Source organism: Engystomops pustulosus, chromosome 7 (genome assembly GCF_040894005.1).
Source record: "Engystomops pustulosus chromosome 7, aEngPut4.maternal, whole genome shotgun sequence".
NCBI classification, from domain to species: domain Eukaryota; kingdom Metazoa; phylum Chordata; class Amphibia; order Anura; family Leptodactylidae; genus Engystomops; species Engystomops pustulosus.
In genome coordinates, this window is record NC_092417.1 from 134,721,845 (window position 1) to 134,729,940 (window position 8,096).

The window sequence follows — 8,096 nt, forward strand, 5'->3', positions numbered from 1 at the left end:
CACGGAGACAGCTGGGCACGGAGACAGCTGGGCACGGAGACAGCTGGGCACGGAGACAGCTGGGCACGGAGACATCGGGGCACGGAGAGAGCGGGGCACGGAGACAGCTGGGCACGGAGACAGCGGGGCACGGAGACAGCTGGGCACGGAGACAGCTGGGCACGGAGACATCGGGGCACGGAGAGAGCGGGGCACGGAGACAGCTGGGCACGGAGACATCGGGGCACGGAGACAGCGGGGCACGGAGACAGCGGGGCACGGAGACAGCGGGGCACGGAGACAGCGGGGCACGGAGACAGCGGGGCACGGAGACAGCTGGGCACGGAGAGAGCGGGGCACGGAGAGAGCGGGGCACGGAGACAGCGTATCTCCCGACAAGTAAGCAGATGTGCCGAACATCTGCAATCTATTCTTCACTGTGTTTTTCACTTAAATGATCCTATTCTTCACTGTTCTTCACATCTGCTAACTTGTCGGGAGATAATATACGCGCGGAACAGTGAAGAATAGATTGCAGATGTTTGCATACATCTGCTAACTTATCAGAAGACATTCTTTTTCAATTAATTAACACATTTTATTCCCGAACCATGGTCCCTTTGAAAAATGCTCGAGTCTCCCATTGACTTCAATGGGGCTCGTTATTCGAGACGAGCACTCGAGCATCTGGAAAAGTTCGTCTCGAATAACGAGCACTCGAGCATTTTAGTGCTCGCTCATCTCTAATCATAATGAATCACATTAAAAAAAACAGGTGTTTCCTGGGAGCAGAGAGCCTGTAGTGTATTCTAGAACGTTGTTCCATGCTCAAATATGCATAGGGAGCGTGGTTTGGTCTTCAAACAATGCTTTGTTTAAGTATGACATGCACATGACAGCCGCCACTTACAGAGGCCAACTTCACCAAATAGGTAAAGCGGGAACGCAATCTGACAAGGTAACGTCTGTGCCAGCTCGAAAGGACCGAGCTGAGGGCCAAGATCTCACTGTAACATCACTCTTTTTACACTGACATCAGATGATTCCATAGATTACGACAGAACCTGATCTGTTAAACGCGGATACATGTAGAAACCCCCCAAAAGAGAGGAGAGGGTGTCGGCAGTAATTTTGCATTGACGTCACTGATAATTCTGCCCTTCTTTTCATCAGTGTCCGCTGTCGGCCAATAATCCATTATCAGTATTGCTAAAGCCAAAAACAAACAGGAGTGGATCCAAAACAGAGATGACCAGTAGACGGGATATTTGTATGTCCTCTGTGTTCTGTATCCACTCCTGCTTTTGGCTATCAATCCGGAGCTTTTCATTCCTTCTGACAGATGAAATGAAGGGGAAAACCCAACATAGTGGCAATGTCATAGAGTGGTGGAGGATTTTCAAAACAGCATTATGGAAATCACAGGGTGTTCCAGGGAGACATCGGTCAGTTGGCAGCCGCATGAGTAGATCCCAGAGTGGCACAATGTCAGATTATGGAGGTGGCAGAAACATGGTAGGCCACAGAGTGGTAGAATGACAGTGTGGAGGTAGCAGCAGCAGGAGGTCAAAAAGTGGCACAATGACAGAGTGTGGAGGTGGCAGCAACCTGGTAGGCCACAGAGTGGCACAATGACAGTGTGTGGAGGTGGCAGCAGTAGCATGAGGTCAGAGTGGAAAGATGACAAATTCTTTAGGTGGCAGCAACATGGTAGGCCACAGTGTGGCACAATGACGAACTTTGAAATGAATTTGAAGTTGAAATTTTCAATTTGAAGATTACAGATACCACATGCATCCTTCATTACAATGTTCCTGAAAATATCATGTATTTGCCAAAAAAGAAATGCAAAGGTGGCACCAGTGGCAGCATGAGGTCAGAGAGTGGCACGATGATAAATTCTTTAGCTGACAGCAACATGGGAGGCCACATTGTGGCACAATGACTAAGTGTGGAGGTGGCAGCAACCTGGTATGCCACAGAGTGGCACAATGACAAAATGAGGTCACAGAGTGGCATGATGAAAAATTCTTTAGGTGCCAGCAACATGGTAGGCCACAGAGTGTCACAGTGACAGAGTGTGGAGGTGGCAGCAACATGTAAAGCCACAGAGTGCACAATAATAGAGTGTGGAGGTTGCATCAGCAGCACCAGCAGAAGCCCACAGAGTAGCACAATGATAGATATCAAATGCATGTTAAAACCCATTGGAGTGCGTGGTCCCAATTTTACTTTACTGTACATGGGGTTGGATCCTTGATCAGACGCACCAAGAAACTGGAGAGTGCAGACCAAATATATTATCTACTGTTTATAACATATAATATCACATGACATTAAAGAACCGAATACATAAAACAGGAAGCCTTTCATCATAGACACTGGTGTGTATGTAAGGGATTGCTGCAGCTAATTGTTATAAATGGGACCCTGATCAATAGTCTGAAGGACCACCCCAACAGTATGTAATGAATGTTTTGCTACAGAACACCAATAAAGATTATCCAGGATAAGTCGCTGCCACCTTCTGGACAAGAATAGGCAGTCAAAGTAATTTTGAGACAAACAAACACAGATGTCTATAAGCCACCCCCTCACCAAATTTACTGAGGTTCCCTTTTTTAAATAAGGCTTTTTCTATCAAACACTCTATTTGTCCATAGTTTTTGATTTTTACCGACTACTAACAGCAGATCGTGAGGTCATTGATCGTGTAACTTGTTTACATGCAGTGTGCTCTGTAATCTGATAGCGTATGATAAGGGTTATTTATAATAATAATCTTTATTTATATAGCGCCATCATATTCCGTAGCATTTTACAAATCATAGGGGACAAATTCAAATAAAATAAAACATGACAGAGCTAAAAAACTAAAAAAAAATTCTACTCTCAGACACCTTGAAAAATGTTCCACGTTGTGTTTTCTTGTACTACTTTCTGACACTTTAGGTCTTAACCAAGACATAAAAGTCTGAAAAAGTAGTACAAGAAAACAGACAATATGGTGATAAATACTGCCCTGTCTTTTTTTCTGAGTGAGATGGTTATACCACAGTTTTATAACACAGATATTTTTAGGTAGGACACTATACAAGATGGTTACATAATGCTTCAGTGCTTAATAGAAATGACACATGACCTTATACTTGTAATAACACACCATGCTATAACTAGGCAGGAAATAGAAAGCAATTAACTTTAACCCCTTAAAAGGACATCTACCACCAGGATCAACGATTGTAAACCAAGCACACTGACATATTGGTGTGTGCTCCCTCTGGCCCCTCTGCTCTTCTTTAACTTTTCTATGCCCTGGTTTTTAAGAAAGGGCAGGCCAAGATACAAAAAACGGGAAAACACAAAGGGCGGCACCTCGGGTGATAACGTTTGTTATTGGATGATGTTTTAGTGGTAGAATAAAGGGTGCTCACCTGGTGGATTCTTTGATCGTAAGCATATATAGTTTGATGAGCTTCCCAGTTCTGAGCTGTAGAATTAGCAGTTAGGATATCCAATTCTTTGGTTGCATCAGAGGTCAGGAGTAAGGTATACTTCTAGGGCTAATACACTATATATGCAGCTCACACAGCTCAAAAGCGCCCGGGTCCCCAATGGGGTCCGGGGTTAAAAGAGGCAACAAGAAAATTGGTTTGCAAAAGTGAGACAGAGTGGAGCGCTAATAGTAGTATTTTGCCCAATATTTTGAAAATATACCAATAGAAATGTCAATTAATTAAATAATATAGCTAATTTATTAGAACTTAAAAATATATATAAAAAAAGAATTTATACCAATTAAAAGTCCAAATAACGCGTTTCAGGTCGCAGACCCTTTATCAAATTCAGGACATAAATAAATCAATGCATAAATACAGAGAGATACAGAGATATTTATAGTAGAGTGTAAGACCTTTACTTACAATTAGAGGCTGTGGTGAAGTGTAGGAATGGCGGCAAAAGGGAAATTGGCGGGTGGCGCATGCGCAGTCCCGCAGCTGATGCCGGAGAAACCGGAAGTAACTTCCGGCGGAGATCGCGACTATCGGCCGTCATAGTTACGCCGCATGCGTGTTATGTATCACAGTTCCATAGTACCGGAGACGATACCTGGCACGGAAACTAGAAGAAATCTAGCAATAATGACTATGAACATGAAATAAGTGGGAAAATAGCGATATGAAATAGATGATCCTATTAATAAGGAGTATTAAATAGGAATATATTTAATTGTAAGTAAAGGTCTTACACTCTACTATAAATATCTCTGTATCTCTCTGTATTTATGCATTGATTTATTTATGTCCTGAATAGAGATGAGCGAACATGCTCGTCCGAGCTTGATGCTCGGTCGAGCATTAGGGTACTCGAAACTGCTCGTTGCTCGGACGAATACTTCGCCCGCTCGAGAAAATGGCAGCTCCCGCCATTTTGCTTTTTGGCGACCAGAAACAGAGCCAATCACAAGCCAGGAGACTCTGCACTCCACCCAGCATGACGTGGTACCCTTACACGTCGATAGCAGTGGTTGGCTGGCCAGATCAGGTGACCCTGGGATAGACTAGCCGCTGCCCGCGCTGCTCGGATCCTTCTGTGTCTGGATGCCGCTAGGGAGAGAGCTGCTGCTGGTCAGGGAAAGCGTTAGGGTGTTCTATTAGCTTACTGTTAGGCAGGAGTGATTCTCAAAGAACCCAACAGCCCTTCTTAGGGCTACAATAACGTTCTACTTTTTTTATTTTAATTTGCATCTAGTACCATTTTGTGAGGAATTAGCAGGGGGACTTGCTACCGTTGTGTTTAGCTCTTAGTGGCACACATATCCATAGCAAAGACCGAAGTGGGAAAATTCAGTAGGGGTTGGATTTCAATTAGGCACTAACTCAGTGTCATCTCATCTGGCATAGTAGTGTGCTTTGATACTTGGCTAGAAAATAGCCATAGGAGAATACAAAGAGCTTACTTACGCGTACAGTAGCGTTCTATATATTTGATTTCTGGTTGATCTGCTGGTGGCTGTACTTTCTGCAGTGCATGTACTAGCCAATTCTGAGCAATTTGTAGTGAGACTTGCGACCGCTGTGTTCTGCGCTTAGTGACGCACATATCCATAGCAAAGACCGAAGTGGGAAAATTTAGTAGGGGTTGGATTTCAATTAGGCACTAACTCAGTGTCATCTCATCTGGCATAGTAGTGTGCTTTGATACTTGGCTAGAAAATAGCCATAGCAATAGGATAGCATTGTTTGGTTTTAAAAACTCAAAAAAAAAAAAAAAAAAACACAAAAAAAAAAAAAAAAACAAAAAGAAGTAAAAAAAAAAAAAAAGTTATAACTCTCATTTTAAAAATGTTTAACCCGAGGGCTAGGGGTAGAGGACGAGGGCGGGGACGTGGGCGTCCAACTACTGCAGGGGTCAGAGGCCGTGGTCCTGGGCGGGGTGAGACACCACCTGCTGATGAGGGAGCAGGGGAACGCCGCAGAGCTACACTCCCTAGGTTCATGTCTGAAGTTACTGGGACTCGTGGTAGAGCACTGTTGAGGCCAGAACAGTGCGAACAGGTGATGTCGTGGATTGCTGACAATGCTTCGAGCAATTTGTCCACCACCAGTCAGTCTTCCACGCAGTCCACCCATGTCACCGAAATCGCCACTCCTCCAGCTCCTGCACCTCAGCCTCCTCCCCCCCAGTCTGCCCCCTCCCAGGAAAATTTGCCATTTGAACCGGCATACTCTGAGGAACTGTTTTCTGGACCCTTCCCACAGTCACAAACCACTTGTCCGGTTGCTGCTGAGCAATTTTCCGATGCCCAGGTTTTCCACCAGTCACAGTCTGTGGGTGATGATGACCTTCTTGACGTAGTGGAAGCGTGTAAAGAGGTGTCCGACGATGAGGAGACACGGTTGTCAGACAGTGGGGAAGTTGTTGTCAGGGCAGGAAGTCCGAGGGGGGAGCAGACTGAGGGATCGGAGGATGATGAGGTGACAGACCCAAGCTGGGTTGAGAGGCCGGGTGAACACAGTGCTTCTGAGACGGAGGAGAGTCCTCGACCTGAACAGGTTGGAAGAGGCAGTGGTGGGGCCAGACGGAGAGGCAGGGCCAGAGCTGGTGCATCAGCGCCACTGTCAACTAGTGAAGCTCCCGTGGCGAGGGCTCTTGCGGCGAGGGCTAGATCTTCAGAAGTCTGGAGGTTCTTTAAGGAAACACCGGATGACCGACGGACTGTGGTGTGCAACATTTGCCAAACCAGGCTCAGCAGGGGTTCCACCACTACTAGCTTAACTACCACCAGTATGCGCAGGCATATGAATGCTAAGCACCCCACTCAGTGGCAACAAGCCCGTTCACCTCCGGCCGTGCACACCACTGCTCCTTCCCCTGTGTCAGCTGCTAGTCAGCCCCCTGCCCAGGACCCTGCCACAAAAACCCCATCGTCGCCTCCACGATCCTCCACAGCATCCACCAGTGTTCAGCTCTCCATACCCCAGACGCTGGAGCGGAAACGCAAATATAGTGCAACCCACCCGCACGCCCAAGCCCTTAATGTGCACATCTCCAGATTGCTTAGCCTGGAGATGCTGCCCTATAGGCTAGTAGAGACCGAGGCCTTTCGCAACCTCATGGCGGCGGCCGCCCCTCGGTATTCGGTCCCCAGCCGCCACTACTTTTCCCGATGTGCCGTCCCAGCCCTGCACCAGCACGTGTCAGACAACATCATCCGTGCCCTGACCAACGCCGTTTCTGACAAGGTCCACCTGACCACGGACACGTGGACGAGTGCTGCCGGGCAGGGCCACTATATATCGCTGACGGCACATTGGGTTAACTTGGTGGAGGCTGGGACCGAGTCTGACCCTGGGGCTGCTCATATACTGCCGACGCCGAGGATTGCGGGGCCTACCTCGGTCCAGGTGTTTCAGGCCTACTATGCCTCCTCCTCCTCCCACCCCTCCTCCACCTCCTCCTCCGAACTACCATCCGTGGGCACGGCGCCATCAGTCGGTAGCTCTAGGCACAGCAGCAGTGCCGTCGCTAAGCGACAGCAGGCGGTGCTCAAACTGCTGAGCCTAGGCGACAAAAGGCACACCGCCCAAGAGCTATTACAGGGCATCACGGCGCAGACTGATCTGTGGCTGGCACCGCTGAACCTCAAGCCGGGAATGGTTGTGTGTGACAACGGCCGTAACCTGGTGGCGGCTCTGCAACTCGGCAGACTGACACATGTGCCATGCCTGGCCCATGTGTTAAATCTGATAGTTCAGCGTTTCCTCAAGACATACCCCAATCTGTCTGATTTGCTCACGAAGGTGCGCCGCATCTGTGCGCATTTCAGGAAGTCCAGCCCAGATGCTGCCACTCTCAGGGCAGCGCAGCGCCGCCTCCAACTGCCCGCTCACCGACTGTTGTGCGACGTGCCCACGAGGTGGAATTCAACACTGACCATGTTATCCAGAGTTTACCAGCAGCGCAGAGCGATTGTAGACTGCCAGATGTCAACTTCCACCAGAACTGGTAGTCAGGTCAGTCAGCTTCCTCAAGTCTACAATGAGGAGTGGACGTGGATGTCTGATATCTGTCAGGTGCTGAGTAACTTTGAGGAGTCAACACAGATGGTCAGTGGCGATGCCGCCATCATCAGCCTCACCATCCCGCTGCTTGGCCTGTTGAAAAACTCTCTGGTCAGCATGAAGTCGGAAGCTTTGCGCTCGTCACAAGAGACAGGGGAAGAATATTCCCTTGTTGATAGCCAAAGCACCCTCAGGTCTGTTTCTCAGCGCATATCGGAGGAGGTGGAGGTGGAGGAGGATGAGGAGGAAGAGGAGGAGAATGTTGGCGAGACACAAGAGGGGACCATTGTTGAGTCCTTCACTGTTCAGCGTGTATGGGCAGAAGAAGAGGAGTTGGAGGAGTTGGAGGAGGAGGAAATGGACAGTCAGGCCAGTGAGGGGAGTGAATTCTTACGCGTTGGTACTCTGGCGCATATGGCAAATTTCATGCTAGGCTGCCTATCCCGTGACCCTCGCGTTCAATGAATTTATTCCAGCACCGATTACTGGGTGTTCACTCTCCTGGACCCACGGTACAAGCAAAATCTTCCCACTCTCATCCCTGCAGAGGAA